Below are 23,949 nucleotides of genomic sequence, written 5' to 3'. Positions count from 1 at the left end.
AGCCACATGTGGCGAGGTGGTCACCAAAGTGGGCAGCACAGGTGGAGACCATGAAGGGACTGGTAAGAATGAGCCTGACTTATGACAAGTGAGGAGCGAACATAAAATGGTGGTTTCTGCTGCTCCAAGTTTACAGGTAAGATGGGGCATGAGGATGAGGAAGAGGGCCAGGGAAGGAGGGACATCCTTGACGGCCAGAAGCGAAAGGCCTGAGCGCACCCATGACAGGCAGCCCCAGGGGAGAGGCCCTGCCCTCATGCTGGTGACCAAGCCAGAGAGGGTACCGCCTACGGCCGGGCAGCATCGGCCCGGAGCCAACACTTCGGCTGGAAAATGAGGAAGGCCCTTTGCGGCTCGTCTCTCCCCAGAGGCAGCGGGGGACCCTCTGACAGCAAGAAGCCAGGAAAGGAAGGGACCTGCCGTGGGGACAGATGTCAGACTTCATTGGAGGTAAAGGGTTTGCAGCTGAAAATAGATGGGACGCTGTTGGCCTGGGCCACTAGAGTCTCACTTCATCACATAGGATCAGCCCAGCCAGAAGGAAGAACAGGCTGTGCTCAGAGGGTGGTTGGAAAGTTGGGGAGGGGTCTGGAATTCCAGCACAGGCTGCCTCTGCATCCCTCAGGCTGGGGAGCCAGGAGCAGATTGGGGGTGCAGAGGGAGCCACTGGAGCCACGTTGTGACAGAGACGAACACTGATTAGCATGTGAGATTGCACAGATCACCTAATCATACCAGGTAATGATGGCATTGGCAGTAATTAACCCAGGGAAGCCCCGGTTTCCTTTTATAGAGATAGGGCTTTTCACAGCCTTCAAGATTGAAGGCTCGTTTCTGTGAGTCTGGTATACAGCAAGTGCTCAAAGGCGGGATGGGGTGCATGGCACCATCTCAGGCAACTGAAGCCGATGATTGAAGCTGGTGCAAGAGGGAAGGAAGCCCCTCCCAGAAGTACCACCACCACTGCCCTCCTGCGTCGCCCCAGCTCCTGAGCCACGCGTGTCTCTTATCCAGTGACCTCTGTGCTGGATCTGCCCAGGCCCGGGTGTTTGCGTGTCTGAGTCATTTGTCAGTCTGGGTCCTTGGCAGTGAGCGCCTGGGGGGGTGGGGGCGGCGGGAGTGGAGGATTGGGGTGGGGGGTGTCCCGGACGGGGCGTTCTGCCCCGTGCCGTTCCCCTATCACCTCGCGGGCTGTCTGCTGTGGCCTGGGGGAACATTGTGAGCCGGGTCTCTGTACACCCCTCCCAAGGGACTTGGGATGAGGAGTCCAGAACATGCCTCTCATTTGACACTTGACAGTTTACAAAGCACATCTCCATTTGCGATCGCAGATATTATTATCCTAGTTTATAAACACAGGGTTAGGAGCCCTGTCTACAAACTCTGGCCGCCAGAAAGAGCACTCTCGGTATCTCCTTTAGATCTATTTAATCTTAACTCTGAGCCCCTGTCACATGGGCAGGCAGCAGTAAATTCCATCCCAGTTACTGGGTCTCTGCCTCTACCCTCCACCCAACCAAAATCTGTCTCGAGAGCATGGGGCCTTGCTGGAACCTCTGTGCTTTTGTGCACCCTGAGACTGTGCTGAGTCTGGGGAGCCTGAACCCGGGCCGTCTCCGGGAATGCTTGCAAGGAGTGACTGGCTCATGGGACCCACAGGAGACTCTGGCATCCCCAGGGTGGGACATCTTCCCTCAGGGCCTCTTGCCCCTCTAGGGTAGTCACTCAAGGGAAAAAGGCTTCAAACTGCTTTGGCTTGCAGCCTGGTGAGCTGCAGGAGGGGCAGGATCCAGGATGGACACCCACAGGGATTCATTACTTAATAAACCATCCTGCTACCCAGGTGTGGAGATGGAGTCTTTTGAAAACACACAACTGGCCCAAGGTCACCCCAAGGCACTGTGACCTGGAGCTGAGGCTTCTGGGATATCTCACTTGGCCAGTCACACTGCTTTCTGATAGGGCGATGGCCCCAGCTTTGGGGTACACTCAACACCTGGAGACCAGGGCCTTGTGTTCCCTGGGCTGTGTGCTCCAAGGGTTCCCGTCTGGCTGTGGGAGCTGGTGGGCAGGCTGTGCATGCTCCACCCCCAGCCTGCATGCTCCCTCTGCATGGCTCACCGCAGTGCTCCCTCCTGCCCTTCCTTATCGCCTTGCCTCCCCCCGCCTGCCGTGCCCAGGAGCCCTTCCAAGAGCCTGAACCAGGAACACTGTTGGGCGGGAGCTCTCTTCCTCCATGGTTCTGTCGGTCTCCATCCCTACACCACGTTTGGCCACTCCATGCCCTGGACAGACCCCCTCCACCCATGCCCGGAACCCTCAGCTGGCCTGATCCCTGTGGCGCCGGGCGGGTCCCACAGGGCGGGCAGGGCAGCTGCCAGGATACAGGGTGGGAGGCAGTCCAGGCTGGGCTGGGGGCTCTTGCTAGACCTGGGTTATCTACTCCCTCATTCATTCTGCTCTCCACATTCCTGAGCTGACTTTTCTGGCTGGGCAGCATGCCTTGGGAGGGGCGACAGACAGGACACTAGCACCTGCAGTCCTGAGAAAAGGGGAGGCAATCAGGAAGGCTTCCTGGAGGCGATGATGCCAGAGCTGAATCCTGTTTTCTTCTCTCAAAGGAAGATGTGTACCGGATGGTGTTTGCAAAAGCAGGAAAGCTGCAGGCAGCCCTGACAGAGGCTGGCCTTTGCCCTTCTGCCCACCCACATGCTGCCTGCCTGCTGGGGGAGCTCCCAAAAGCACAGATCCCAGCTGTCCCCGCCCTGCTTAAAGCCTGCCAGTAACTGACTCTGGGAGGATGCTGGCCCTTCCTGCTCAGCGTTTCACGTGCTACCAGCACTTTTCAAATTGCAGGCTGTAACCCATTTGTGGGGTGTGAAATTGATTTAGTGGGTGAGGAATGGTATTTTAAAAGAAGGGAATAGAATAGAACAGAAGAGATGCAAGTGTGATACATGTGACCAAATCCACCTTGTATCTTGAACCTTTTGTCTGAGTTACATGTATTTGCATGTGAGTACTGGATTATGATGAATTTTTCCTTTTTTAGCATGTCGCAATTAGCAAGTCTGAAAGACACTGCTGCAATGACTTTAGAAATTGTTCTTGCCCTCTCCACTGGGGGCTGTCGTCCTGCTCATGGAAAGGAGGCTTGCTCTAGTGTTGGCACCCACAGTGTGGCTGAGTGAATGTATTAGTGAACAAATGGATGCGGGGGAGGGAGACCCGTTTGCTACACACCTCCCTGACCTCCTTCTTTCGCTTGGACACTCACTGTGCTCCTGCCAAGCTGATAAGAACTAGGGTGTTGGCACCCAAGCTTGGGTCGCCATTGTTCTGGAGGGGAGTATGTGCCTGCTCCTAGCCCCCAAACCCTCCAGATTCCCCCAGGGGTCCCCTGAGAGGACTTCTTGGGGGAGCTCAGTGATTTCAGGACGTGTTCCTCAGAACCCCAAGGATAGAGGTGGGGCTGCTGGCTTCGCAGTGCTCCAGGCCCCACCCCGCTCCTGCCAAAGCAGACCTGGTTCTGTGTGGTTTATATAGTGGGGCTCTGAGCAGCATTTCATTTGAAGAAAGTCTTCTGGGGCTTGAAAAATCATGAAAACCACCTCTCTGCTGGGAAGTCAGAGTCCTCAGTTCCTTGACCTGCCCAATCACTGTGTGACACTGGGTAACTTCTCTCCTCTGGGCTTGGAGCCCCCTCTGAACAGTGGGGGTACAGACTGGAGCAGTGGTTCTTACCCCCGGCTGTGCATTGGAACCCTGGGGGTTTCTCAGGCCCACTGCCAAGGCTGTGCCAGACTGGGGTCTCAGGGGCAGGGCCCAGGTGTTGGTATTTCTATAGTGCTCCAGGGGCTTCCAAGGCATAGCAGAGTTTGGAAAACACTGGGCTAGATGGCCCATCTCTGCGAGTGACCCTCTCACGGGGGACTCAGGCTATCGGGACAGTGGTGCTCAGAGTTCACCATACTCGTACTCACTGGTTCTCAATGTGTGGTCCCTAGACCGGCAGCATCAGCTCCGTATGAGAACAGACTTGTTAGAAATGAAGATTCTCAGGCCCTACCCCGGATCTTTTGACTCAGAAACTCTGAGGTGGGACCAGTGTGACCTATGCTTTAGCAAGCCTACTAGGTGATGCTGATGCACGTTCAAGCCTGAGAACCACTGGTTTAACCTTGACCACCATGTTCCTCTGTGTGGTCACCTGTGTCCCCCAACCACAGCGTCTTCTTCTGGAAAAAAGGCGGAGCTAGCAAAGGTTCCTGGCGGGTAGACTGGTTTTCTCAGGTTACCATAACAAAATTCTGCAGATGGGGTAACTTAAATAACGGGAATTTATTGTCTCACAGTTCTGGAAGCTGGAAGTCTGAGATCTAGGTTTGGGAAGGGCTGGTTTCTCCTCTCTCCTTGGCTTGCTGATGGTACCTTCTCGCTGTGTCCTCAGGTGGTCTTTCCTCCGTGTGTCTCTGTCCTAATCTCTTTCTAAAAGGACACCAGTCATATTGGATTAGGCCCACCCTAAGGACCTTATTTTAATTTAATTGCCTCTTTAAAGACCCTATCTCCAAATACAGTCACATTCTTAGGAACTGAGGGTTACAGCCTCGTCATATGAATTTTGGGGGGACACAAATCAGCCCATAACAAAGGACTTGTGTGGGCCCGGGAGAGGGTTGCCTCCTTACTCCCAGGCCCCAAGTACGGTGAGGGAACATTCTGTAACTAAGCCCTCCAGCCACTCTGATTCTTTTCCTGGCCATCAGCATGCTCATTGCACCCTCTCCTGAAAGCAGACCCTCTATTCTTGCCTGAGCTCGAGGGGTGGGCCTGAGGAGGTGTGTGCATTTCCTGAAACATATGCAAAATGTCCCGTATAGGAGAGAAGACCCCTCCTCTGCACCAACTTCTCTGAGGGGTCTTTCCAGGTCACAGTGTGTTACCAGACAGTCTGAGCATCCCGGGGGGTATATGATTGTTCTCATCTACTTCTTTCAAAATATTCTTTGATTCACACTGAGCTGGCCACTCTTTACCCATCAGCCTAGAGTAGTGAGACCACTGGCCCCCAAAACCATGTGTGTGAGAGTTCACGGGCATAGAAAAAAAAATCTGACAGTGCTAATCACAAACCAAGGGCATGAAGCAGAAGAATTGCCAGGTGGGGTCAGTCCGGGAAGGCTTCTCAGAGGAGGTGACATGTGGCTTTGGATTCTAGCCTGTATTGTCTTCCTACCACCTGCTCACCATGCTGGAAGCTTCCATGACAATAAGTAGTTTAATCTCCAAACAAATGCAGAGGTACTGTTATTCCCCTGTATAAATCATGTCTTTTTATTCTGTATTTTTGATGACTTCACATCTTGGGACCTTGTTGAAAGAGGAGGAGGCAGACCTGACCTAAGTTTGGCCCCCTCCCTTTGGACAGATGGAATCTCTATTTCCTCTTTCCAGGAGCTCCTTGGGGACTGGTGCTGTGTCTTGGCCCCTGTGCAACCCCAACACCACCATAGCCTAGGACAGAACACATACCTGGGGGGTAGGAAAAAACTGAATGAATGGATGTCCCCTGCTCTCTGCCCCCTTCTTTCCATCTCCCTCATTCCGCATCTGTGTGTGTGTGTGTGTGTGTGCGCGTGCGTGTGTGTGTGCGTGTGTGTGTGTGTGTCTTTGTCTCTCTGTGTGTGTATCTCTTTTTCCCGTGTTCCTTCTGGCACCTTTCTCTGCCTCTCAGGGATCTACTCCTGCAAGGCCTGAGGCTGTCCGGCCCCCCAGGTTTGCATTAAGTTGTTTATCCTAAGCAGACCCAGCTGCCTGAACTCTTGTTCCAAGCCCCAGAGGAGGAAGTGCCACCAGCGGGGTGGTCTCCATGTTCCCCAGCACGGGTTTTAGCTTTCAGCTCTGGGGGATATGCATCCCTCGTCTGCCTCATGCTCCACATTTGGAATCACCAGGCCAGGGAGGATGCCCTCCTTCCACCCCCTGCTGATCGCAGCGGAGGAGGCTGAGGCCCGCCTGCGCTGGGGGTGTCCTGGGGGTGTCTGTGAGAGCTGGTGGGTCTGTGTGTGTCTCTGTGTCAGTCCGTCTCTGGGTGTGTGGCGTGTGTGTGTACTGTCATACTGACTTGCATAATGATAACTGCTTACCCAACGGCTCACTCAGCTCCATAAGAACATTTTAAAGTGAGAACAACACACGCGCATTACCGCGCGCAAACCTTAGGTGTGCAGCCTGAGGATTTTTACGTCTATATGTCCATCTCCCCACCAGCCACGTCAGCACAAAGAACGTTCCCAGCCCGGCAGGCTCTGCTGTGCTCCCTTCCCCGTCAGTACACGCTAGGGAGAACCACTCAGCTGACGTCTCCCACCACACATCAGTTTTGCTTGCTCTTGAACTCTGGTGTGGGTTAAATTGTGTCCTCCATGATACAGAGGGTGCCAAAAAACTGTACACACATTTTAGGAAAGGACAACTGTATGAAAATTGTAATACTCAATATATACCGATAACAAAAGATGAATACAAGTCACGTTTGATTTCCGCAGTTACAAGAGGCGCTCAAAGTGGTGACCATCAGCGTCCAGACACTTCTGATGACAGCAAACCACTGCCTGAGCAATGTTGACCAAAGTGTCCACTTGTGTACATTTTTTTGGGACCCCCTAGTATATGTTCCAGTTCTAGTCCCTGGTACCTGTGAATGTGGCCTTTTGGAAATACTATAGAGCTTTTGAAGATATAATCAAATTAAGATGAGGTTATATTGGATTACAGTGGACTAAAAGCCCTGACTGGTTTCCTTATAAAAAGGCCATGGGGACACACAGGGACACAGAGACACCCAGAGAGAAGATGGTCATGTGAAGATGGAGGCAGAGATTAGAGTGAATCCCCGATAAGCCAAGGAACACCAACGATGGCCATCACCCACCAAGAGCCGAGAGGCAGGAAAGGTGCCAGGAGGAACACGGGAGAAAGAGACACACACACAGAAAGAGAGACAGACAGACACACACACACACACACACACACACACACACACAGACACAGAATGACAGAGATGGAAAGAAGCGGGCAGAGAGCAGGGGACATGGAAGAATTCTTCTCTAGAGCTCTCAGAAGGAGCATAACCCTTCCAACACCTTGATTTTGGACTCTGGTTTCCAGAACTGTGAGAGAATACATTTCTTTTGTTTTAATACCAAATTTCTGATGGTTTGTTACAGCAGTGCCAGGAAACCAATGCAAACATCATATAAATGGAATCCCAATGTATATACTCTTTTGTGTCTGGTTTCTTTTGCTCATCTTGTGGCTGTGAAATTTATTCATGTGTGTTATGTTTATTCTTTTTCATTGCTGTGTGGTATTCCTTCTTAAAAATACATCACAATTTATTTACGTATTCTAATGTTAATGTACATTTAGGTTGTTTTCTTTTTTCCCCTTTTTTTGCTATTATGAATAATGGTGCTAGGAATATTTCTGCCTTTTTGTGAACAAATGTTCACATTTATCATGGGTATAGAGCCAGGAATGGAATTGCTGGGTTTTATAGTATGTGTTCATTTAACTTTTGGGGGAACTTCCAGGTAGTTTTTAAGGTGGTTGTACTATTTCACATTTCCACCAACAGTGTATGAGAGTTCCAGTTACTCCACATCTTGTTAACACTTAGAATTGTCAGTCTTTAAATTTTAGCCATTCTGTGGGTGTACAGGGGTATCTCATTGTGTTTTGACTTTTATTTCCCTGATGAGTAATGATGGTGACCACTTTTTCATACACATTTTGGGCATTTGGATAGCTTCGTGTATGATGTGTCTATTTGAGTCTTTTGTCCATTTCTGAAAATTGTGTTGTTTGATATTTTCCTATTGATTTGTAGCCATTCTTTATATATGCTGATACAATTCTATGGTTGGTTTTATGTATTATAAAGACCTTCTATTGCTTTGTGGCTTGCCTTTCTTTTAATGTTGTCTTTTGTTAAACAGAAATCCTTGATTTTAATGAAATAATGCAGTCAAATTGATCAATCTTTTGCTTAGTAGTTAGTGTTTTTTTCCTGTCCTGTGGAAGATACCCTTGCCTACTAAAAGGTCATGAAAATATTCTTCTAGAAGCTTTATAGTTTTACCTTTTACTTTTAGGTTTCTGATCTACTTCGATGCAAGAGCATTTAAAATCTCAGCAGAACCAGGCCTCAGCTTACCTGCCCAACCCCTCCCCAAGCTTGCTGGGAACTTCTTCCCTCCAGAGTCGCCAGCTGCACTGCCTTTTTTCACTGGTCTCAGCCCTTCCTCCCAGCCCTGGAATTAATAAAAGCTCTGAGCTGCCTGTGGTTTTCAGCCCGAGTGCTGGTTCCAATTTCTATCATGTTTCAGGAAGCAAGAGAGGTCCTCTGTCTCTCTCCATGTGTACTTCTTTTCACACCTAGTGTGGGACAAGCTCACCTATTCATACAACTCTGAGGGTCCCCAGACTGTGATAAGGAATCTCTAAGAAGCCTCCTCACCTGATCTTTCCTACTCTTCCCTAAACCCACCCCACTGCCTGGGCCTCCCCAGTTTCTTCTCTGACTTATTCATAGATTTAAAGACTGGAGGAGCTCATCCCGTCCCAGGATGGCAAAAAGGTTCTATTACCAACGACGTTTGATTGGCAATGGCTGCCAAAAGTGGTGTTAGAAAGGATTCTGAGGCTATCCAGATTCAGCGGGCACTTGGTAATGTCTGCCTGGGAGCAAGAGGTGGGCATCGTGCCCTACACGTTGTGCCGGTAATGCCTCTGATGTCTAAGTTCCTTGTTAGGATTAATCCAAAGTAGAGTTTAACTGATGCATTCAAGAGGCTCAGCTATTAATTAATAGAGAAGGTTTGGAAGCTCAGGTAGCATCCATTCAACAGAGGGACTTATTAATTCAGCAAATATTGATTGAGCACCTACTGTATTTCAGTAGTGGTATATTTCAGCACTGGGCACAGAGGATATAATGGTGAATGAGACCCAGTCTGGTCTGTCCCTAGTTCTGCATGATTTCCTTGACTCCAATATTCAATATATAAAATCAGTGAATCAGGGGCCTCATGTGATGGTCGTTGCCATCTGCCGAGCCTGCTACTGCTCTCTCCTCCACCTCCAGCCCCAGTCCCTGGGGTGGGAGTAGCAGACAAGTAAAACAAAACAGAACTTGGTGGGTAACTGGGGTTCCATAGTTGAAATGTTTCTCTCCAGCTAACTTTCAGGCAAGGGGTTCACAAATGAGGTCTGTAAATAAAAGGGTGTGAAAACCCGACCTGCTAATGAAGTGGACCAGGAGGCTCTGGAATTTCTGAAATGGGACCGCTTGGCGACTGACTGCTCGGGCACCGTTCTGTGACAGACCCACTGTCCTGCCCCGCTGCCTACCTCTGAGCCAGCCTCAGGGCTCCCCACCCTTCCCCAGATGTATACAAACACAGAAACATGTACACAGACACACACTCTCACACACACACGGACACGCATACACATACACAGACAATACACACAGACACAAACATTTCCATAGTTTCTCTGCCTCTGTCTGCGTCCTCTCCCTCACGACAGAGTAGTGAAAAGCCACGGTTCTGGACTCACATATCTCAGGTTCAAGTTCTCACTGTCCACTTGGAGCTCTTTGACCTTGAGCAAGTTACCCTCCCTGAGCCTCAGTTTTCCACTCTGTTAGAGAGGGTTGTGGGGACGCGTCAAGGAGCGTGTTGCACATGTCGGTCACACGACTAGAGTAGCTGCCTAACAAATGTCAGCTATGGCTCTTGTAGCCCCACTCAGATCCTGGCTCCGGGCTATGCCAACAACCTGGGGCAGTTTGGAGGTGTGTGGCCCAGCCTTGGGGCTCTGTACAAAATTCACCTTGCACCCCCTACGCAGAGCTTGGCACTGAGCTGGGGATATGGTAGAGATGCAATCAAAGCCTGTTATGGAGGGAGGGTGGCAGGGAGGACCAGGTTTTGCTCTCAATCTTCTGGTTCTTTCCCCCTGGGAAAGCCCTAATTTGTTTCAGAGACATAAAGGGCCAGCGCCTGAATGTTTGCTAGAACAGGTAAGCTGGGAGAAGGCCACTGTGGCCTCCACTGGACCAAAGGGGCCCAGGAGGTGAGTCCCAACCCTGTCACAAAGCTGCTGACCAGAGCTCAGCTGGGCCCCTGCTTCCTGCCCGGGCCCCATGTTCTGTGCTTTCATCATGTCCACCGCCCTGGCTGGGCCCCGGCCAAGCCTTCGCTCGCTGGTGAGGGCCAAGCCGGGGCCGTGCCAGGCTCAGTGGAGGCCCTCGGCCAAGAACAGCAGAGCTGTTCTCAGGAAAGCTGGGGGATTAAGCCGCAGGCCTGCGGGGACTCAGGTATCCACCTCCTGCCCCAGCCTGGGGATGAGCGGCAGGATAACCTCACAGCAGCCACAGGCTGTGAAACAAGAGGACTGACATGAGCCACCCACCCGGGGACATGGGGACACAGTACCACCTGGGCCAGCTCAATGGGGGGACCACCTTTGGGGAGGAGATGAAGTCATATGCTTCCTGCTCCCTGCACAAATCGGCCTCGGTCTCACAACCTGAAGCACCCTCTTCCCTAACCCAGGCCAAGCCCTGACCCCACTCCAGACTAAACCCTGGATGACAGCAGCCTACCTCTGGTCCCTGATCCCAGGTCGAGCCCTGGGTCATGGTGTGAGGGGTGGATTCCCGTTAGAGGGCCAGGAGAGGAGCTGCCCTGGGCTGTGTGCATCTGCCCACCAAGGGGTGGGGGTACCCAGCTTTGCTCTTGTATGAGGCCCGAGTGCCCTGGGCTCTGATTTCACTCCCCTGTCTGGAGTGTGTTTTCCCCATTCCTGTCTTGTCCAGATCCAACCCATCCTTCCAGACTTGCTTGCTTCTGGGAGCCTCCTCTGACCCTAGGCTGGGTTACAGGCTTCCCCCTGCTCCCCCGCCCCCTACTTCTCCCTCTGCTATGACACTGACCACACTGCAGTGCCACCATCTGCAGACACCTCTGTCTCCCTCAGGACCCCCAGGGCAGGGCCCCGTCTTCCCTCTGCTCCCCAGCCTCCCTCTCTTAACCCTAATGGTCTTGCTGCCTTCTGGGCTGGGCCCAACACTAGAGCAGGTGGCTGCCTGACCTGGCCTGGTCCTCTGTCTGGGCTGCCTCTTGGCCCCTCCCTATGGGCCCAGGCTCGTGGGGGTGTCTGTAGGAACGCTGACTCAGATGTTATTTTGGGCTCCCCTTGGGCCCAGCAAGCTCTAGGCCCTCAGGCCTATTGAGACGGCTGGGCCGGATGTGACCGGCTCCAGGCGCTCGGGCCTCCACAGGGCTGGGTGAGAGGCAGGCCAAGGCAAACGCCGGCTGGGCAGGGGGCAGACAGGGAGGATGGGCCCGGCGGGTCAAGGGATCCAAGGGCTGACCAAGGCCCTGCCCATTCTGGCCTGGTTCTCAGCTCCAGGGGTCCCAGCTGAGGACCTGAGCTGGGGGCTGGTGCACTCGGCCCTGAGAGCTCATCATCTGGTACATTTATAGTCCCGAATCCCTCAAATTAGAACCCCAGTCAGAGGGCATAGCCTCGACATCCCCCACCCAGACACACACCTGTGCTCCCATGGCAGGGGCCTGAGGCTGAGAGAGGGAGCGACAGGTTCAGGTCACAGGGAGAGGTCTTTTCCAGCCAGGGTCTGAGAGCCCCAGAAGATGGCCCTCCTTACAGCTGCCACCTCAGAAGCTGCTCAGCCAAAGGCCCAAGGCAGGTGCCCTGGGCTCTGTGCCCTGTGCCGTGTGGGGCCTGGGAAAGCTCGTCCCCTCAGTGGGCCTCAGCTTCCTTGCCCGTGAAAGGAATTGTTTGGGCTCTACCACCCTTTGGACCTGGGCGCCGCAGAAGCCTGTGGGCCAGGACAACCGCAGGTCTGCTGCTCAGATGTGGGCCACCGCACAGGGCAGGTGGGCCACCGCACAGGGTGACTCCTTGCCCTGAAATCATCCATCCTCGCCCCCTGCCCCCGCTTCAGCCCAGAAATGTTTAAGGAAACATGAAAACCCTTAAGCCCTGTCTACCATGTCCAAATCAAAAGCAGAAAAGGCTGGAGTGTTGCTGTTAACTCCTGTAGAGCAGGCGATGGGCCTAGCTTGGGGGCTGCCCCCTCTGCAGGCTCCGTCACCAGCACGTTCAGGACTGGCTGGCAGTGTGCTTGGTGTCAGCCAATCTCATGCGTGAGCCCAGAGACACCAGACCCGCTGCCTAGGTGGGAGGCCTTTCTCAGGGAAGGTGGGGGGCAAGAGAGGGCAAGACTGGCTGCTGAAGAACTGCTGGGCCACTGACACTCTCCTGCCACTCTGGTAGCCCCAGGGAAGTGTACCCATCCCAGCAATGTTTCAGAGCCACCTGAGGGCTGGGCTGGGTTCCCCACTTGAGAGGGAAGAATACAGACAGCATCCCCCACTGCTCCCCCTTGCTCTGTCACTCGCAGCACAAGGGCAGGAACAGGTAAGACTAGAGGGCCATGGAGGAAGGAGAGGCTGGCAAAGTGACCAGAGGGGGCTGCTGTGGCTGACTGCTGTGCTCAAGGCAGGAAGAAGGGAAGCTTTTGGTGACAAGATGTCAGCAGGAATAAAGGCCGGGGTGTCCCTGCCATTGTGGGATGTGGGCAAAGGGATACTGGTGGGTTTTTTTATCCTGTTGGTGGGAGCTGCCTAGGCCAAGACCCAAAGTTTCTAACTGCGGACCTCTCAGAGCTGGGAAGGCCTTGGGGGAGCCCATTGTAGGGAGGATAAGACTGAGGCTCAGAGAGAAGGGTGGCTTGCCCAAAGTCACATGGGTGTGGCCAGTATGGGAACTGGCATCCATGTCTCTGTCTCCCAGACGCAAAGACAGTACTTGGCCAGCACGACCCAGGCCTCCATGCTCTGGAAATTACCCCTCCCCCGGCCCCCAAGATCCCAACTCCAGAGATATTCCCAGTAGGTCTCCCAGGCGAGTCGGAGGCAGGTGGTCGCTTCCCAGGGACCAGGCACCTCTGGACTGAGGACATGGCTGGCCTGGGCAGCTGAGTATTCCAGCAGCTGCCCAAGTATGTGGACAGCAGTGTGGACAGCCGTTCTCGCCACGTTCCCAGAGCACGCACCAAGGAAAACATGGAATGTTTCTTGGATGACACAGTCTCCATCCAAAGTCATGCATTCCTGTGGGAGGGCAGTGAGGAGGGGTCGTGGCTGTCTGCAGGGGCGGGGGCTCTGGGGCCGCACGCACAGCCCTGTTTGCAGACACAAGTCTGCACACAGCCAAGGGAGTCTGTGCTGGAGGCACCAGTGGATGGCTGTGCCATGGGCATGCAGCTGTGTCCCTGCCCATGCAGGCAGTTAGCAGACGCCGGCTTTGTGCACACAGCTGATGCCCTGGTTCTTCTGTCTCCTGCCTTGGGCACTCAGCAGGTACCTACCCCTGCCCCCCTTGTGTGACTTTGCCCACATGTGTCCTTAGCCCTGAACACGCAGCCAGTGTAGCCCTTGCCTTTGTATACACCAACATTTCCCCTGTCCTGTACCTTGCCCAGGGACCAGCTGGTATGTCCCCTGGCCTGTACTTAAATCGAGCATGTCTTCAATGTACTCTAGACATAGGGTCATTTAAGTGAACCAACTTGGGCTCTGCCACTGTTCGACCATGGCAGGATAGGTACGTCGCCCCAGCCCACAGCCTCAGTTTCCTCCCTTTAAGTGGGCCTGGTGATACCCTCCACATGACTGCTGTGATCCTGATGAAGGCCAGTGGCCAGAACTTTGGTTCCTGGGCCCAGGGCTGGGTTTGGTGGGAACAACGCTGGAGGCCTGATCCTTTGGTGGGTGGAACCTCCGGCCTTGACTTGGGAGCTTCTGTGTCTTCAACAGCCCAAGGTGGAAGTCAGGGACTCGGAGGCCACAGACGAGGCCTCTGCCCGAGAGAGCCCCCATCAAAGGGAAAGCAGGCTGGCAAGAGTGCTGAATACTGTGGCTGAGGAAGCAGGTATGGGCTGGGCGGTTGTGGAGCTGAGGGCATCCCTTAGAGAGGCAGGAATGACTCTGGAGGGGCAGATCTATGAGATGGATTTTAAAGGTTGAGTAGGAGTTTGCCAGGCATCATGTGTACTAAGTCCCCAAAGTGGTAGGAAGTGTGGGACACACTCAGGGAAGTGCAAGAGGTTCGGAAGGCTGAGCTTAAGCAGGGCCGTGATGAGCCACTGACCTGGGGGCAGTGATGAAGGAGAGCCTGAGGAATTCAGGGAAAATTCTGGAGGAGGTTTGCCTTGGGAAAGGATGCCGAGTTGGGCAGGGTTCAGTGATGAAGCAGGATCTCTGTGGGAGGTATGGTCTGAGCAGTGGTGAGGGGTGGGAACGTGGGGAAGGATGAGGGGTGTAGGTTGGCTGACGGGGAGAGCCAGGCCAGGCCCTGGAAAGTCTTGATGCCTCCTTCCATCCAAGATGGCTGCCTTGTCCTGCCCTGTTCTTGGTGTCTCCGACTGGTACGGGGGAGCTGGGGTGTCCACCTCCCACTGTTTACATCGCTCACATACTTCTGGGCTCTTATCTCCAAGGGTCTGTCGTGAGTGCCCACCTTGCCAAGTGGTCCCATCACTGCTTGCCTCATAAATCAAGCCTGCCTCTCCCCATTGCCTCCCTGCTCCTGTCCTACCTTCCCGGTACTGCCCACCCCTGAGTCCCACCCAGCTTGGGAGGCAGAGAGGGGCCCAGAGGCGAGTCTAGGGCCTACTCAGGAGCTTTTGGCTCTGCAGAGCAGACGTCCTGAGTGACTTGGTTCTCAGGAAGCGCCCCCAAAGATCTCCAAATACTGCTCCAGTTAGCCTCCCTGCTTCCTGGCTCCTGGAGAGGTGGTAAAGCCTGCTGCTCCCTGCAAGGAGCTTACTTGGGGTGGGGTGAGGCACAAGCAGATCCCAGAGGCCAGAAACTAGCCTACACCCTCTTAGAAACTCAAAGGCCTGTGTCTGCACTCCACAGTGGCTCACAACCACCATCACTTCTGGGCCTCGCTTCCCTTGTCTATACAATGGGTGCATTCACTCATTCATTCAACAAACACTTACAGTAGTCCCCCTTATCCTCGGTTTTGCTTTCTGTGGTTTCAGTTATTTGTGGTCAACCATGGTCCAAAAATATTAAATGGAAAATTCCAGAATAAATAATCTATAAGTTTTAAATTGCACACCGTTTTGAGTAGTATGATGAAATCTCAAACTGTCGTTCTCCATGCTGCCCAGGACGTGAATCATTCCTTTATCCAGTGTCTCCACACTGTATATGCTCCCCAGTCATTAGTCTTTTAGGAGCGGTCTCAGTTATTAGACTGGTTATCAGGGAAAGAGAGAGGTCACATTCATATAACTTTTATTACAGTATACTACGATAATTGTTCTATTTTATTATTAGTTATTGTTGTTAATCTCTTACAGTGCCTAATTTATAAATTAAACTTTATCATACGTATGTATAAGAAAAACCAGTATATATAGGGTTTGGTACTATACATAGTTTCAGGCATCTACTGAGAGTCTTGGAACGTACCCCATGGATAAGGGGGGACAACTGTACTGCATGCCAGGCCCCAGGCATGGAGATGCACCACGCAGAACCTCAGCCCGAGTCCACAGTCTAGAGGGGATGATAGACGAGGACAGAGGAGTGTCCCAGAGTGTCTCATGGTCCAGGACAGATGGCGAGGGGTGAAGCAGGTGGACTGAGGTAGAGCAGTCAGTCCTCTCTGGAGAGAACGGGATTGTTTATAGAGTACCTGGGGTCCGATGGGTGCATAGAGGGTGTGGTCCAGGCAGGGGTGAAGGCTCAGGGGTGAACATTTTGGGGACGTGACCATGGTTCACTCTGAGGTACGGAAGTACTGAGGATGAGGTATGGATGTTGAGTAATGAGGCTGGAGAAGTCAATAGACCATGGGAATCAGGCCAGGAATCCAAGATGGACTGGATTCTTGCCCTGAGGCACTGGGGAGCCATGGAGGGTTTGAGACAGGGAGTATCATTGTCAGATCCCCATGTGAGCAGGTACCCTCTGACTGTGGAGAATGGGCTGGGCAAGGTGGAGAGCCTCGTTATGGGGCTGTGGGGTCCTGGGGGCAGCTGGGGGAGTCAGAGGAAGTCCAAATCAGAGGTGCTGTCCAAGACTGGTTTCCGACTCAAAGGGTCGCACTGCCTGACTGCCTGGCCAGCGTGGAGGACAGGCTGGCTCATCCCTGGGAAGAAGGTCTTCATTATAGCCCAAACATCTTCACATGACGGGACCCATCTAGGGTCCTGTACCAGCCCAGGCCACGTGGGCTGACACTAGTGAGTCTCACATCTGTCTGGTGTGCCACACTCGCTGGGCCACAGCCCTGATTCCATTGGTCTCCCCAGTGTGGAGGGATGCTCGGCCCCAGCCAGGTTTCTTTCCCAAGCCCCAGACCCACACGACCAGTTGGCTGCTGGATGCCTTGGCGGGGATTCTCTCAGGCACTCACTCACCACATGTCTACTCTGTGCCCCTCGTCAGTGTCAGCCTCTCCTTCCGGGGCCCAAAGTCTAGGGAGGAGGGTATTGCAATGGAGGAATGGGGTGCTCCGAGGAGAGCATGAGGTTGTGGGACCCCAGAGGAGGCCTGCGCCTGTCTTGGCAGTCAGAGAAGGCTTCCTGGAGTGTGTGTGGGGCAACTTTCCAGCAGAGTCTTCGAGGGCAAGAAGTTTCCTAGTTGAAAGGGTCACAGGGGGCATTGCAGTTAGGGTAACCACAATTCAGAAAGCACAAAGCAAGAAACAGCAGGCTAGCCTTTGGGTGGGGTGCTTGAGAGCAGAGAGTAGAAAGAAACAAGGTGGGGAAGCCAATGGGGCCAGATCCAGGCATGAAGTGCCAGACGGCGGATTTTGAATGATTTCACGGAGACAAATAGGAGCCACAGGAGGTCCAAAACAGGAGGGCTGCTGCGGGATCAGATCTGCATCCTAGAATGACCCTTGAGGCACCGCGTCCTGTGTGCAGAGCACCACGCCAGTAGTACTGAGGAAGGGACTGCCAGGGGCAGGAGCGGTCTGGACAGAGTCGAGGCAGCTTCACAGAGCAAGTACCACTCAGTCTTGTTCTCAGGGGAGGAGAGAAAGGATCTGTGGACAGTGGTGTCTGCTCCCATGAGCACACACTGGCTGAGTGGTCCACGAAGGCGTTTGTTCTTGGAGAGAGACAGTGGACAGTTCGCATCCCCTGCTGTGCTTAGGCTGTGCCTCCATCCACACCCCACTCAGCTCTGCTTGCTGAAGGCCTCAGGGCCGCCTCCTAGAGGCCCTGCCCGAGGAGGCTCCCCTTCCCACTCAGAAGGCGGCTGTTTGCCCCTTAGCACCGGCTCAGGCCTTGTTTTCCCACTGTGCTTTCTGGGAAGGCCTGGGCCCGTTCCTCTGGTCTCCCACTTCCTGCTGCCCCGCATGAGGGCATTGGTCTGGGAGCTCAGCAGAACCCCCAGGCCACCCCCTCTCTGGGAGGACAGCAGGCCGGAGGTGTTTGTTCTCTTGAAAAGGCTCCCTCTAGAATCTTCCCCATGGGGGGGCTCCTGAGAACTCAGGCGGGGGTGGGGCCAGAATGGAGGGGGCACAGGTGTTGCCTGCATCAAACAAACACACTGTCAACTGCAGGCAACAGCTTTGAAGAATCTCGAACATAAAAGGTTACATACTCCAGGTTTCTATTTGCATCAAATTCAGCAACGGGCAGAACCAGCCCATGGCAGGAGAAGTCAGAGAGGTGTCATTGCGGGTGGGAGAGCAGTGATGGGAAGCGGTGTCGGGGAGCTTCCGGGGGACCTGGCTGAATGCTACACGTTGAGCTGGGGGCTGTCAGCACAAATGTGTTCAGGTTGTGATAATTCACATTTGATTTGATGAAAGTTCATATATGATTTGTGCATTTCTCTATATAAATATACTGATTAAAATTTCAAAACTTAGAGGTAGTATTTCCATATATGTATGTATATATGCGTGTACGCATATGTACAAATGTATGTCTGTCTAGCTATCAATTAATCACCATCATCTAGCTCTGTAGATCTGTGTATTTGGGAGGGGCTGGTTAATGCTTTTCTCCACGCACAGTTCGGTTCCTGCTGGGGGGATGGGTGGAGGGAGGTATGGACTATGGAGTAGGGCCCCCTGCCCCCACTCATCCTGGACAGAGACCCACAGACTTTCAGAGACCCAGGGAAAGGGAAGGACTCTGAGGCCCCCTCCAGCTGCAAAGACAAATAGTGGTGCTGGTCTGAGGGGACGACTACATCCCCTTCTCAGTCCCTGTGAGCTGGCATACGGAGGCAGGCCAGGCTGTAAGCCCTCAGGCCCAACCTACACACCTCTGAAGAAATATTTGTTGACCAACTGCTTGCTGAACTCATAGACTGCTGACCCCACTGGTCAGGATGCCCAGAGGTAGGCTGGAGCACACACTATCTGGTCCTAGTTATCAAGGACCTTCTGGAAAAAGAGCAGTCGATGTAGCTGGCATTGATTCAGGGACAAAGGAAGAGGGACAGACAGTTGGACATTTGCACACACATGGTCACAGATTCACGTGGATGCCCCCCCACCCACCCACACCCACGTACACCTCTGTCATGGACCTGGGTGTCAGGCACCCAGAGGAACCACCAGGCCCCAGGCCCCAGACATAAAGATACACACTTATCCTGCTGTGGTGGGGGCTCTTCTAATCCTGGACTGGGAGTGTCTCAGGGGCAGGGCTGGTGCTTTGTGGGATGACCAAAGGGGTGAACCCCAGATACCCAGAGTGCTGCAGAAGACACCAGGGGGAGCTCAGACACACGGGGAGAGGCAGACACACCCTCATTTGTTCTCTCCACAGCGTCTCAGTCTGGTGTGTCTTGGCTAGAAGGGGCTGGCTCCAAAGAGCCACTGGAGAAACCGGAGAAGATTCTGGGAGGCAGGGGGTACAGATAGGGTCCCAGATGTGAGATCCTACTCTGGGTCCCTCTGCTCCACTAGGCCGGCTCATATGTCCGTTCGCTTCACCCCAGCCACCCCTGAGGCTTTCACCCCCAACCTCTCAAGGGCCTGCTTTGCCTCCCACCCCCACCTTAAAATGGCAGCAGCAACTTTGCCAGCAACCCCTGACCTCTCTCTGACCCCTCCACTGTCTTCCTCCTGCCTCCCCCACTCATCACCTCCCCAGCCCTGACTTCATGTCTGCAAGGGCCTGGGCGGCCTGGGCGAGGGCGAGATAAGGCTGGCATTGCACGCGGCTCCCTCCTGTGCACCGACGGGAAGGGTGGGCCAGGCCGCCAGCCTCGAGAGCGCCCATGAGTCACTAGGTGGGCAGGGCTGAGGCTGGTGTCCGGGAGGAAAAGCCATTTCCTGTGGATAAGGCCAGAGGCCCGCCGTTTTTGCATTACAGTTTATGCATTTGGGGTTTTGTTTCGAGAGGTCCTTCCCCACTCCTAAGTTACCAAGATATTCTCCAAGTTTATTTGAGCACATTCAGTTTTTCTTTTCACATTTAGGTCTGATTTGAATCCATCTGGAGTCACCTTTTTACGAGATATTAGGTAGGGATCCAGTTGTAATTTTTCTCCATAAAGCGAGCCCATTTCCTCCGCCTGATGAACAGCCCACCCGCCCCATGGACCTGCGGTGCGTTACCTTTGTCTGCTCCATGGCCCATTTGTCTGTTCTTGCCCTCCAACCATATTGTTTCCCTTCCAGAGGCTTTGTAGTACATGTTAACATCGGGCAGGGCAAACTCTCCCTCTTGATTTTTTTTCATATTCACTTACCCATTCACGAATCTATATTCTTCTGTATATTTCAGAGGAAGTTTATCAAGTTCCTCAAAAATATCCAGCTGGAATTAGGGATTTAGGTTCAGTGAAGGACCCATGTTCACAGTGACAGACAAGAGGACAATATTTGTGATTTGTAAGCATCAGGAACTGCGATTTGGAATATATAAGGAATATCTGCAAAGCAAGGAGGAAAAGATAGCAGCCCCAGCAGAAAAACGGGTTCAGGGTATGAACTGGCCATTTGCACAGGAAACATACACAACTAGAGATCATAGGAAGAGAGACGCAAACTCACTCATAATCAGAGAAATGCAAAGTAAAACACTAGAGAGGTATCGCTTACCACCCGTCAGGCAGCCGGGCAGGCCGTAGAGAGCTGGGTAACGCCCAATGGTGGCAGGTGTGGGGGCGGAGGTGTCATCTACCAGTGCGCCGTTAAATTAAGTGACATATCCCTTCAGACTCTGCTCTCCTAGCTTTCTCCTCAAAGCACTGCCACCCAGGCGCACAAGGGGACTTCCACAGCAGCAGTGTGTGTGGTGGCAGGGAGAGGGGCTCCTGGGTGGCCAGCACTAAGGTGTGGGTGCAAAATATGGCCACGACCACCCTGGGACACCACGCAACCATTCCAAGCAACGAGCCTGGTGGAGACAAGACTATGTTGTTAGACCTAAGAGCAGAGCACTGAGGGGAAAAAGTGCGAAACGAATACGGTACCTATTCCAACTCCACTCATGTCAACAAAAATCCCCCCAGTGATACACGTTTAAAAAAATTGAGGTAAAATTCACATAACGTAACATTAACCATCAACCCAGAGTACGATCAGCTATATTTAGCACGTTCATGATATTATGCGACCACCACCTCCATTTCCAAGACACGACATCCTCCCAAGAGGAAACTCCTACCCAGTAAGCAGTCACCCGTTGTCCATGTTTTACAAGAACACGCATGAATGAAAGCACATGCGTTGGAACAGTTGCCTGTGGGGGGAGGAGAATGGGACCAAAAGGGACAACATAAGTAAAACGCCTGCACTCGAGGGTCAAAACAGATTTAAAAAATAAAATGTAAACTGGAGGTTCAGATTCCCTCTACTCCAGGCACTCAAGGAGCAGAGACCCTGGAAGAGAAAGACCCTGAGGCCCCAAGGGGAGCAACCCCCATTCCCTCCTACCCTAGCGCAGGGTAAGAGAACAGGCTGAAGGTGGTAAGGGGGCCTGGGAAGGCGATGGTAGGGAGGAAGCAGGCAGTGGGAGGTGGGAGCTGAGGGCATGGACGACAGCCCAAGTGGACCCCTTGTGGGTGAACAGTGCGGCAAGGTTGGGGGTCAGGTGGATGAGGCAGGACCTGAGGGCTGTGTTAGGTCACACTCTCTGCTGGTCCCATCTCCAGGGCAGAGCACGGCCTCATTTTCTGAGCAAGAAACCCAGACATGTGGTTTGCCAGAGGTCTTTTTTTTTTTGGATTTGAGAATTTATTTATATGAAAAGTCTTACCAAAGTATAAACATTCTGGGCCTTTGCACATGCTGCAGACTTAGTTGGAATGTTCCCTCCAAGCCCCCCTCCTGCCCCGTGTCCGTCTGATGAACTCCAGCCGCCCTTCGAGGCACCTCCTTCAGGAAGATTTCATTGACTGATGTCCTTCCTCCCACCCAGGGGTGGTCATCCTTTCCTGGGGAGACCCCAGCTCCTCACGGGGCCTTGACATACCGTCCATTTGTATGTGAGCCTTCCCTCCACCCTACTTGGTGGTTGCCTTGTTCTTCTTTCCCAGTGCCTGGTACCCCATGGGGCTCAGCGAAAGTCAGGCGCATGCATGACATGTGGATGTTTAGTTACACCTGCAGGGGCTCCAGCTGGGGCAGGGGCTGTCTTCCCAGCACCAAATCATTGGGGTTTGAATTGAGGTGGTCTCCAGGCCCTTCCTCAGTTCTCCTCAGCTGTCCCAGGAGGCTGGAATAAGCCTATTTGTTGCTGCCGGAGACCTAGGGGCCTGGGCCTGTGCACTGGACATTCACTGTGTGGGGGCAGTCAAGACCTCAGACCCCAGAAGGCAAAGAGGAGAGTGGGGGAATCAGGCTGCCACCTCAGGGGGCTTTGAGACAGGGCCCAGGTCGCTCCTTCCATCACAGCTGCCCTTGGTTGGCCAGAAAGATGGGGGCACCATGGGAAGCCTACCCGTCCCCTCCCTGAGGCCAGATGGGGGTTGTTCAGGGTGGGACTACTTTCATACCCTCCACCGGCCCAAGAAAACCCCTGGCAGCTTCACAGACCCTTTCTCTGAGCGGGGCATTCTTCCCAGACAAGGGGCCCGTCTGGGCCAGTCTGGAGGACCTGTTTGAGTCCCCAGTTGGGGAATGTGAGAGAGAAGGGAGAGAAGGGATTTTTTTAAAAAAAGCATGTACTTTAATTTTCTGTGCGACCAGCTTCCAAAGTCGCTGCTCCCCTCCTGGCTTGGCAGCACTGCCCGCCTCGTGCTGTTGACCTTGGCTGAGGGTTTGCGGGGGCTGGAGCTCTCACACCATAAATTCCTGTCTTCTAGGAATCCAGCCTGGGAAAGAAAGGAAACACGGAGGAGAATATTTGATTAACATTTTTCCAACGTGACCACATCACAGAGACGTGTGGCCGGAATTCTCACCCTCGACTGGGCGGGACGGGCTCGGCTCGTGCCCAGCTGTGGGGAGGGTGTGCTGGGCTGGGGGCCCTTCTGGCATGAAGGCAGACTGGTGTCTAGGCCGGCACTGGCCCTCAGGGTGGAGGGTTTTTGGCTGGGATCCAGGTCAGGTCAGACCCCTGGAGTTTGAGTGCCTAGAAGAGCTCACCTTTGACCTAAGTGACTCCAGGGGCTACACCCCAAGCTTGGGGTGGACCCCAGGGGTCCAGGGCTCTGACCTTGTTTTAACCATCTGATCCCCACTCTGGACAAAGACCTCTTTGACCCCAGATTGAATCTTCACCCTAACTCCAGACTCAGACCTCGCAGGAGTTCTGCAATGACCTCTGACCCAGCCCTAGGCCGATTCAGGGCTTTCCTTCATCACTGAGCTCTTACACAGAAATCCTGCGCGACTCAGTCACTGTCCCCAAGCTCTGAGCCTTCATCGTGAGCCTGAGGCTAGTGTTACGGGACTGTCCTCAATCTTACATTGCCAAGCCTCTGGTGGTCTGCCCAGTCTCCTCTCCCCAACCCAACACAAGGAAGGCCACTTCAACCAAGGTGCACCCCACCCCACAACCAAGGTGCACCCCTCTCCCCTGCCTGGCTTCCTTGCCCCTCCACCTGCTTGACATCTCAGTCCAGCCACCACCTTTGTTTCCAGGACTTCTCATTTTTTTTCTGTCCCTTCTCATTGGTATTTAAATATTCCATTGACAAACGAAAAAAAAGAAAACCCCTCCTTGAACCCCATTTCCACCTCTGGCTGCCCCCTGTCTCTCATCTCCCTGTCACAGCCAAACTCTCCAAAAAGCTGTCTGCACAGTTGTTTCCACTCCTCACCTCCCTTTCGCTCCTCAACCCCATCCCGTCAGCCACTGCCCGCCCCCAACCCCCCGAACGGCCCCAATGGCTCTCACTGAGGTCAGTGATGACCCCAGGGAGCCAGCCAATGGGCATGTCGCATCCTTTCACTTACCATCTCAGCAGCGTTCAACAGGGGACCACCCACTCCCAAGACCCAATCTTGCCAGGCTCCGAGGACCCTACTCTGCCCTCCTCAGTCCAGACTGGCAGTGTCATCTCTGCCTGGCTGTCCCTTGGGCACCACAATCTCAGTAGTCCAAACCTAGACTCTTCTTTCTCCCCGCCAAACTGCTCGCCCTGCAGTGCTCAAGGCCCAGTAAATCACACCGTCCCTGTTGCTCAAACCTGGCTCATTTTCCACGCTGCCCTCTTCCTCCCCGTCCCAGGTCCAACCCATCACCATGCTCCAGAAAGATTACCTCGTGAGTATCTCTCATCTTTGTCCACTTCTCTGTTTCTGCCGCATTGCCACCCCCATCACCACCCCTGCACTGTCTTGTTACCTCCACCCTACCTCACGTACACACCCTCGCCACCTCCCCACGTCTCATCACCCCCCAAA

At 53.5% G+C, this 23,949-nt stretch overlaps 1 long non-coding RNA gene across 1 annotated transcript; it reads left to right on the top strand.

The window, feature by feature from the left end:
• The first annotated feature begins 630 nt into the window (after nt 1-630).
• On the top strand, nt 631-8,357 carry LOC117024581 (uncharacterized). Its single transcript, XR_004423484.1, has 2 exons — nt 631-738; nt 8,160-8,357. It is a non-coding gene; the product is annotated as an uncharacterized LOC117024581 (long non-coding RNA).
• Nucleotides 8,358-23,949: the final 15,592 nt, after the last annotated feature.

This window comes from Rhinolophus ferrumequinum, chromosome 7 (assembly GCF_004115265.2).
Source record: "Rhinolophus ferrumequinum isolate MPI-CBG mRhiFer1 chromosome 7, mRhiFer1_v1.p, whole genome shotgun sequence".
Lineage (NCBI taxonomy): Eukaryota > Metazoa > Chordata > Mammalia > Chiroptera > Rhinolophidae > Rhinolophus > Rhinolophus ferrumequinum.
This window is presented reverse-complemented; position numbering and strand designations above follow the sequence as displayed.